We start from the raw sequence: 9563 nt of genomic DNA on the forward strand, positions 1-9563 counted from the left end.
GTGGGGAGGATATAAAAAATAGTAAGGTGCCGAGATCGCCAGTGAGGGGGGAAATGGAGGGAGTAGAAGGGATACAGGAGATGTTGAAAGGTTGGAGAGAGGAAAGAGAGGATATAAGGGAAGAAATTAGGAGGATGAAGGAAGAGGTGAAAGAGGGAATTAAAGAGCAAGGGAGAATGATGAGAGAGGAGATAGAAGAGTTGAGAAGAGAAATAAGAGAGAAGGAGAGGATATGGAGGGAGGAAAGAGAGGAGACCAGGAATTATATCAAAGGGTTGGAGGGGACGATAGAGATACTGGAAAATTGCTATAAAGGGGGAATAGAAGGGAAGAAGGGAGAGGTGGGGGACAAGGGTTTAGGGGGGATGGAAGAGAGGATGAGCAGAGTGGAACGAGGATTGGAAAGGGAGGAAAGGGAGAAAAGGAAGAGGAATTTGGTGTTTAAGGGTATAAAAGGAGAGAAGGGAGATGCGAGAGAAGAAGTTAATAGGATAGGTAGAGAGATAGGAGTAGAAATAGAGATAGAAGAGTTGAGAAGAATAAGAACAGGAAAGGGGGAAAAGGGGGAGATGATAATGGTAAAGGTGAGGAGTGAGGAAAATAGAAGAAGGATTTTAGAAAATAAAAAAAAGTTAAGAGGGAAAAAGGTTTGGATAGAGGAGGATATGACATTTAAGGAGAGAAAGATGAGATAGAGATTGAGACAGATAGCGATGGAAGAGGAGAGAAGAGGAAGGAGAGCGAAAGTAGGATACGGCAAAATATGGATGGAGAATATGTGGTGGTACTGGGATGAGGTGGAGGAAGTTGTAAAGGATGGAAGAGGAAGAAGATGGAAAGAAAAGATGGCGGGAAAGATGGAAGAGGAGGAAGAAGGAAGCGGGCAGTAAAGGAGGGAGGCGAGAAGGAGAGGAGAAAGAAGGGGTGGGGGAGCGGAGAAGAGGGAGATAGTTGGAGGAAGGTTGAGGAGGAGCCCTGCCGAAAATGGTCGATTAAAACGGATTAAAAAAAATGTAATCCGAATCGATCGGGATTTCTGCACCGAAAATGCGGTATTAAAACCGATTGAAAATAGTCAAATCGAATTTAGTACGCTTCAGGCGAGGTTAATGTTGGATGATATATCTCCACCTCAATCCGAAATTATACGATTTCATAAAGTTATAATTAAACCAGTTTTAATGTAATTGAATTGGAATTTATCATAGTCAATCCATAGGTAAAAATAATCCCGTTTAATAAAAAATTTTATCATTTCGCAGATGAAAAGTAAATTGATTTTATGTAGTGTGAAGTCGGATTTGCTGTTATCATGAGTCACAATCAATTATTAAATCGGTGTTTCTACAATTGAAACGGACTCAGTTGTTAAAAACAAATATACGATTTCACCGCAGAGGGTCCTTATATCCCCGCTTGACCGCTTTCTACTTCCAGGTTGGCTCGCTCGACCTTCGCCGCGTAGCGGCGCCGCTCGGAACTATGCGCGAACGCGCGAGCGCGTGGGCCGCCAAATTGCGGGTCGCACTATTGTATCGCGGATTATGCTTAATGTGACGACCTACGGCAGCCACAATATCCATTCGATTATTCGTGTTTATTTGGATTGACAACAATATGGATTAGAATGTAATGATTTTAGATTGGAAATAATCCGCGAAAGCGATATTAAAACCGATTATAATTCGTTCGGAATTAAAATCGATTACTTCTTAATCCGGGCGCGGATATAACCGATTAAAACCGATTAAAACGGATTATGTTTTAATCGGTTTTAATCGACCATTTTCGGCAGGGAGGGCTTAAGAGAAACGGGGGAGGAAAGGAAAACTGAAGGGGAGGAAGAGGAAAAGGAAGGGCACAAGGAAGAACTGTGGAATGTAGGAGGGTGCAGCAGCAGGGATGGGGAAGGGAGGGGAGAAAAGAGAAAAACTAAATAAGGATCTAAAGAGAAGGAAAAAAGAGATGCATGGAAAATGATATTTTGGAATGTGGCCGGATTGAAGAACAAAGACGCGGGTTTTTGAAAAGGGTTGGGAGAGTGGGATGTTATTACATTAATGGAGACATGGATAGATGAAAGGAAATGGATAGAGATAAAAGGAAAGCTACCGAAAGGTTATAGGTGGGAGAAGCAATACGCGGTAAAGAAAAATAAGAAAGGAAGGGCAATGGGGGGATGATAATGGGAATAAGAAGAGAGCTGGCAGAAGAGAAGGAGGGAATAGAGGCAGTAGAGGAGGAAGTGATGACAGGAAGAGCAAGGGGTAGGAGAGGAAAAGTGGCGGATAGTGGGAGTTTATTTAAAAGAGGATATAGAGAAAAAACTGGAAGGATTAAAGAAATGGATGGAAGGTAACGAGGAGGAGGAGACAAGGATAGTAATAGGGGGGGACTTTAATGCGAGAACAGGGGAAATAGGAGGAAGAATAGTGATAGACGAAGAAGAAAATAATCAAAAGAGCAAGAACTCTAAAGATAAGAAAGTGAATAGGGAAGGCAGAAGGCTAATAGAAGTGTTGGAGGAAACAGGGTGGTGCATTTTGAATAGGAACACGAGAGGAGATGAGGAAGGAGAGTATACGTACACGGGGAGTAGAGGCAACACGGTGATAGACTATATAATAGGGAACGAGGAGGTAAGAGAAAAAGTAGTTAGATTAGAAGTAGGGGAGGAGGTAGACTCGGACCATTAGCCAGTGATCTGCTGGATAAAGGGAAAAGAAATAGAAAAAAGAAGGAAAACGGGAAGGAGGGTGAGGAGAGGACGATGGGACGAGGAGGGGTGTGAGAGATTTAGGAAAAAGATAGGAAGGATAGATATGAGAAAGGATGAAGAGGTCAGAACAGAAATAGAGAGAATGAATGGAAGGATAAAGGAAGCGATGGAGGAAAGTGAAAAGGGGGTGAAGGAGGTAGGAAAGAGTTATTGGGGATGGTGGGATAAAGAATGTACAGAGAAGAAAAAAGAAGTAAGGAGAGAGTTAAGAGAATGGAGGAGGGGAAAGAAGACAGGGGAAGGATTCAGGGAAACAAAAAAAGAGTATAAAGAACTATGTAAAAAGAAAAAGGGGAAAGAGAGAGAGAGAGATTAATTAGAGAAGTAGCAGAGGCGAAGACATAAAGTAAGGTATGGGAAATAGTAAACAGGGAGAGAAGAAAAAGGAAAGGAATAGAGGAAGGGATACAAATGGGAGAATGGAAAGAACATTTTATGAGGTTACTAGGGGGGGGTGGAAGAAAGGGTAGTGAGAGGACAGGAGAAGAAAAGAAGGAAGGAAGGAGAATCAGATATAGAGTGGGAAAATATTAAAAGAACGATAGATAAGTTAAGAGCAAATAAGGCAACGGGAATTGATGGGTTACCAAATGAAGTTTGGAAATACGGAGGAGAGGAAATGGGGAAATGGGGGTGGGAAGTATGTAGGAGAGTATGGAAGGGAGAGGGATGGCCGGATGAATTGAAAGAGGGAATGATTGCGCCAATAAGGAAAAAAGGAGAAGGAGGGGAAGTGGAGGACTACAGAGGAGTGACGCTAATGCCAACCTTATACAAAGTATATACAACAATTCTGGCGGAGAGATTAAGGGAGGAAGTGGAAGTAAAAGAACTAGTTCCAGAAAATCAAGTGGGTTTTAGAAAAGGAAAAGGGGTAATGGACAACATTTACGTGCTAAATTATATCGTGCAAAGACAGATTGCGAAGCCAAAAGGGAAGGTAGTCAGCCTGTTTGTAGACCTAAAAGCCGCATTCGATACGGTAGATAAGGAGATATTGGTAAGAGCGATAAGAGAAAGAGGGGTAAGGGAAGGTTTGATAGAGAGGATAGAAGAGGTGCTAAGAGAGACGAAGAGCAGAGTAAGAATAGGAGGGGAGGTAAGTGAAGAGTTTTGGTTAGGAAGGGGGGTCAGACAGGGCTGTCCGCTGAGCCCGCTACTGTTTAATATGATGTTGGCGGATTTAAAAGAGGTTTTAGCAAAAGGGGGATGGAGAGGAGTAAGATTAGGAGAGGGAAAGATTTATGCATTAGCATACGCGGATGACATGACATTGGTGGCAGATGATGAGGAAGGGATGAGAGCGATGCTATCGAGGTTAGAGGAATATTTAGATAAGAAAGGTCTAGAGGTAAACGTTGAAAAGACAAAGATATTAATATTTAGAAGAGGAGGAGGAAGAAGAAAGAGAACAAATTGGAGGTGGAAAGGAAAAAGGATAGAAGAAGTTAAGGAGATGAAATATTTAGGATATGTCTTTCAAGAAAATGGAAGGCAAGGAGGACATATAAGAGACAGGATAAGGAAGGCAATGGGAGTTGCGAGGCAGGTATGGGGGATAGGGAAGAGGAAATTTGAAAAGGATATAGAAAGGAGAATATGGTTGTTCGACACTCTGGTTTGGACAGTATTAGGATACGGGGCAGAGATATGGGGATGGAAGGAAAGAGAGAGGGTGGAGAGGGTAGAGGAAAGGTTTCTAAGGTGGATCTTGAAGAGAACTGGCAGAAGAGAAAGGGGGAATAGAGGCAGTAGAGGAGGGAGTGATGACAGGAAGAGCAAGAGTAGGAGAGGAAAAGTGGCGGATAGTGGGAGTTTATATAAAAGAGGATATAGAGAAAAAACTGGAAGGATTAAAGAAATGGATGGAAGGTAACGAGGAGGAGGAGACGAGGATAGTAACAGGGGGGGACTTTAATGCGAGAACAGGGGAAATGGGAGGAAGAATAGTGATAGACGAAGAAGAAAATAATCAAAAGAGCAAGAACTCTAAAGATAAGAAAGTGAATAGGGAAGGCAGAAAGCTAATAGAAGTGCTGGAGGAAACAGGGTGGTGCATTTTGAATGGGAACACGAGAGTAGATGAGGAAGGAGAGTATACGTACAAGGGGAGTAGAGGCAATACGGTGATAGACTATATAATAGGGAACGAGGAGGTAAGAGAAAAAGTAGTTAGATTAGAAGTAGGGGAGGAGGTAGACTCGGACCATTAGCCAGTGATCTGCTGGATAAAGGGAAAAGAAATAGAAAAAAGAAGGAAAACGGGAAGGAGGGTGAGGAGAGGACGATGGGACGAGGAGGGGTGTGAGAGATTTAGGAAAAAGATAGGAAGGATAGATATGAGAAAGGATGAAGAGGTCAGAACAGAAATAGAGAGAATGAATGGAAGGATAAAGGAAGCGATGGAGGAAAGTGAAAAGGGGGTGAAGGAGGTAGGAAAGAGTTATTGGGGATGGTGGGATAAAGAATGTACAGAGAAGAAAAAAGAAGTAAGGAGAGAGTTAAGAGAATGGAGGAGGGGAAAGAAGACAGGGGAAGGATTCAGGGAAACAAAAAAAGAGTATAAAGAACTATGTAAAAAGAAAAAGGGGAAAGAGAGAGAGAGAGAGATTAATTAGAGAAGCAGCAGAGGCGAAGACAGAAAGTAAGGTATTGGAAATAGTAAACAGGGAGAGAAGACAAAGGAAAGGAAAAAAGAAAGGTATACAAATGGGAGAATGGAAAGAACATTTTATGAGGTTACTAGGGGGGGGGTGGAAGAAAGGGTAGTGAGAGGACAGGAGAAGAAAAGAAGGAAGGAAGGAGAATCAGATATAGAGTGGGAAAATATTAAAAGAACGATAGATAAGTTAAGAGCAAATAAGACAACGGGAATTGATGGGATACCAAATGAAGTCTGGAAATATGAAGGAGAGGAAATGGGGAAATGGGCGTGGGAAGTATGTAGGAAAGTATGGAAGGGAGAGGGATGGCCGGAGGAATGGAAAGAGGGAATGATTGCGCCGATAAGGAAAAAAAGAGAAGGAGGGAAAGTGGAGGACTACAGAGGAGTGACGCTAATGCCAACCTTATACAAAGTATATACAACAATTCTGGCGGAGAGATTAAGGGAGGAAGTGGAAGTAAAAGAACTAGTTCCAGAAAATCAAGTGAGTTTTAGAAAAGGAAGAGGGGTAATGGACAACATATACGTACTAAATTATATTGTGCAAAGACAGATTGCAAAACCAAAAGGGAAGGTAATTAGCCTGTTTGTAGACTTAAAAGCCGCATTCGATACGGTAGATAAGGAGATATTGATAAGATCGATAAGAAAAAGAGGGGTAAGAGAAAGTTTGATAGAGAGGATAGAAGAGGTGTTAAGGGAGACGAAGAGCAGAGTAAGGATAGGGAGGGAGGTAAGTGAAGAGTATTGGTTAGGAAGAGGGGTCATACAGGGATGCCCACTGAGTCCGCTACTATTTAATATGATGTTGGCGGACTTAGAAGAGGTATTAGCAAAAGAGGGATGGGGAGGAGTAAGATTAGGAGAGGGAAAGATTTATGCATTAGCATACGCGGATGACATGACATTGGTGGCAAATAATGAGGAAGGGATAAGAGCGATGCTAGCGAGGTTGGAAGGATATTTAGATAGGAAAGGTCTAGAGGTAAACGTTGAAAAGACAAAGGTATTGATATTTAGAAGAGGAGGAGGAAGAAGAAAGAGAACAAATTGGAGGTGGAAAGGAAAAAGGATAGAAGAAGTTAAGGAGATGAAATATTTAGGATATGTCTTTCAAGAAAATGGAAGGCAAGGAGGACATATAAGAGACAAGATAAGGAAGGCAATGGGAGTTGCGAGGCAGGTATGGGGGATAGGGAAGAGGAAATTTGAAAAGGAGGAAATGGGGAAATGGGCGTGGGAAGTATGTAGGAAAGTATGGAAGGGAGAGGGATGGCCGGAGGAATGGAAAGAGGGAATGATTGCGCCGATAAGGAAAAAAGGAGAAGGAGGGAAAGTGGAGGACTACAGAGGAGTGACGCTAATGCCAACCTTATACAAAGTATATACAACAATTCTGGCGGAGAGATTAAGGGAGGAAGTGGAAGTAAAAGAACTAGTTCCAGAAAATCAAGTGGGTTTTAGAAAAGGAAGAGGAGTAATGGACAACATATACGTGCTAAATTATATTGTGCAAAGACAGATTGCAAAACCAAAAGGGAAGGTAATTAGCCTGTTTGTAGACTTAAAAGCCGCATTCGATACGGTAGATAAGGAGATATTGATAAGATCGATAAGATAAAGAGGGGTAAGGGAAGGTTTGATAGAGAGGATAGAAGAGGTGTTAAGGGAGACGAAGAGCAGAGTAAGGATAGGGAGGGAGGTAAGTGAAGAGTATTGGTTAGGAAGAGGGGTCATACAGGGATGCCCACTGAGTCCGCTACTATTTAATATGATGTTGGCGGACTTAGAAGAGGTATTAGCAAAAGAGGGATGGGGAGGAGTAAGATTAGGAGAGGGAAAGATTTATGCATTAGCATACGCGGATGACATGACATTGGTGGCAAATAATGAGGAAGGGATAAGAGCGATGCTAGCGAGGTTGGAAGGATATTTAGATAGGAAAGGTCTAGAGGTAAACGTTGAAAAGACAAAGGTATTGATATTTAGAAGAGGAGGAGGAAGAAGAAAGAGAACAAATTGGAGGTGGAAAGAAAAAAGGATAGAAGAAGTTAAGGAGATGAAATATTTAGGATATGTCTTTCAAGAAAATGGAAGGCAAGGAGGACATATAAGAGACAGGATAAGGAAGACAATGGGAGTTGCGAGGCAGGTATGGGGGATAGGGAAGAAGAAATTTGAAAAGGATATAGAAAGGAGAATATGGTTGTTCGACACTCTGGTTTGGACAGTATTAGGATACGGGGCAGAGATATGGGGATGGAAGGAAAGAGAGAGGGAGGAGAGGGTAGAGGAAAGGTTTCTAAGGTGGATCTTGGGAGTAGACTGGGGGACGCCGTAATATTTGGTAAGAGAAGAATTACAAAGGAACAAGTTACGAGATAGAGCAGTAAGGAAGGCGTGGAATTTTAAAAAAAGGCTAGAGGAAGGAAGAGGGGGAAGGTTGGCAAGGGAATGTTTGGAGGAAATTAAGAAAAGGTTAGGAAAGGAGAAAGGGAATTCAGAATGGGAGAAGGACAGAGAGGAATTTTTTAAAACAAGGATAACGGAAAGGGGAGAAATGGAAGAGATAGCATGGAAAAGAGAGAAGGAGATGCCGGAATATGAGGTAGTAGAGGGAAAGGAGATAATGATGCAGAGGGAAGAGAGATGGAAGAGGATTGATAATTCGAATTATAATAAATGGTACAAAAGGATAAAAGGAGAAGGGATACCGAAATACCACAAAAAAGGGTAGGCAGAAACAAGATGGAGAAAAATTGCAAGATTTAGGCTAGGAAATGAAGTAAGGGAAAGTAGGTACTGGGAAGAGGAGGGGAAAAAGATCTGCAGGATTTGTGGAGGAGAGAGGGAAACGTGCGAGCATATATGGGACAGATGTGGGATGAGAGGGGGAAGGGGGGCTGATAGTTGGCAGGAGGTGGTGGAGATAATGCTGGGAGAGGAGGCGAAAGGGGAGGAATGGATGAAGGAGATACTAAGGGAGAGAGGAGAGCGGGAGGAAGAGGGGGGGAGAGAGAGGGAGAGAGAGGAAGTGTGTGTGTGTGAGAGAGAGAGAGAGAGAGGAAAAGAGAGAGAGAGAGACATGGGCGGAGGAGAGAACGAGACGGGTAATAAACCGAAAACGGAGGTTCAAATAGGTTAAGGTAGATGTAAGAATAGAATAGCGTGTGTGTGTGTGGCAGGATAGGAGGCGAAAACGTAGTCATAAGAAAATTTGTATGAGTAGCTAGTATTAAGAAGCGTTTAGGGTAAGAAAATGTAAAGTATACATATGTATGGAAATTGTAACCCTAAGGGGAATCAATAAATTGCAATTCAATCAATATAATGTAGTTCGCTAAATATATATTCTAGTTCGTTGATAATTATATATAACAGTACTTTATAAAGTTAAAAAGTGAATTAAGAATATTTTTTTAGATATAAAATTGTAAAAAACATTGTATCTAATACTATTTAATTTTTCTTTATATTATGTGAAAATCTTTTTTTTACATGTACATACATAAAAATATTATATGTATATTTTACCTTCACGTGTGTATATGGAAAAAAATGAATTTATAAATTTTATTCATAATGATAATAATAATAATTGTATGTGTGCCGTACGTAGCATATTGAACAAATCGGGATAAAAGGTGCCAAAATTTCCTTGTACTGATTGGTCAAGCTTCGCAATAGTAATTCGCGGATGTACTCAACCACATCATTACCCAGCTAACTATTTGCTTGCGGATTGTTAACAAACAGCAAACAATTCCCTGTGGAACGAGGCTGCCAAATTCAGGGCCTACTGTGTCCTCGAGTGCGCCCCAATTGCAACCAAAAGTTGAAATCATATCCTGATGTCAAATTGGGTACAACACCAGAGCAGATCTGTCACTAGCAGTGCGACGACAGATTGACGCAACAAATCGAGAGCAGGTTTGTCAACCGCAGACCGACAACAAATTTGCGCCAAATGCCCAGCAGATCTACGGCAATTTTCGACGACAAAAATTAGATCAGTTACAGTATTAATATATAATAATACATATTAATGTGTTAAAACATATAGGTAAATTTAAATAATTTGATTTATAAAATTAAAGATTTTTTTAGACAGGAATTGCC

This window comes from Formica exsecta, unplaced genomic scaffold (assembly GCF_003651465.1).
Source record: "Formica exsecta isolate Colony F162 unplaced genomic scaffold, ASM365146v1 scaffold828, whole genome shotgun sequence".
NCBI classification, from domain to species: Eukaryota; Metazoa; Arthropoda; class Insecta; order Hymenoptera; family Formicidae; genus Formica; species Formica exsecta.